The sequence below is a fragment of the Acanthisitta chloris genome, unplaced genomic scaffold (assembly GCF_000695815.1).
Source record: "Acanthisitta chloris isolate BGI_N310 unplaced genomic scaffold, ASM69581v1 scaffold1218, whole genome shotgun sequence".
Taxonomy (NCBI): domain Eukaryota; kingdom Metazoa; phylum Chordata; class Aves; order Passeriformes; family Acanthisittidae; genus Acanthisitta; species Acanthisitta chloris.
Window position 1 is genome coordinate 125154 of NW_008687390.1, and position 283 is coordinate 125436.

The window sequence follows — 283 nt, forward strand, 5'->3', positions numbered from 1 at the left end:
CTTAGCCGGGGGAACGCGGCGTGCTGTGCCAAGCTGGCCAAGCCTCATGCAGGAGCCCAGCAGGCTGGAAGCAGTGTTTCCCTCCCCACCCCACCTGGTCTCTCCAGATGTGCTCAGATCCCACAAGCACAAGGTGTTGGGTCCAGACGCTTTCCATTTCACTGGGTGACATTCCAGGTCCAGTTTACCAGAGCACACTGACAGCCCCAGAGTGCTCCTGATGAGGAGCAAGACTCACACCCCATCCAAGCTGGGCACGGAGCTGCCACGACTGCTCACCGCG

At 60.8% G+C, this 283-nt stretch overlaps 1 protein-coding gene across 1 annotated transcript in view; it reads right to left on the reverse strand.

The window, feature by feature from the left end:
* Positions 1–283, reverse strand: part of PVRL1 (poliovirus receptor-related 1 (herpesvirus entry mediator C)) — a gene marked incomplete at its 5' end in the record, with an annotated part of 20156 nt that overhangs the window by 881 nt on the left and 18992 nt on the right. The window lies entirely within an intron of this gene.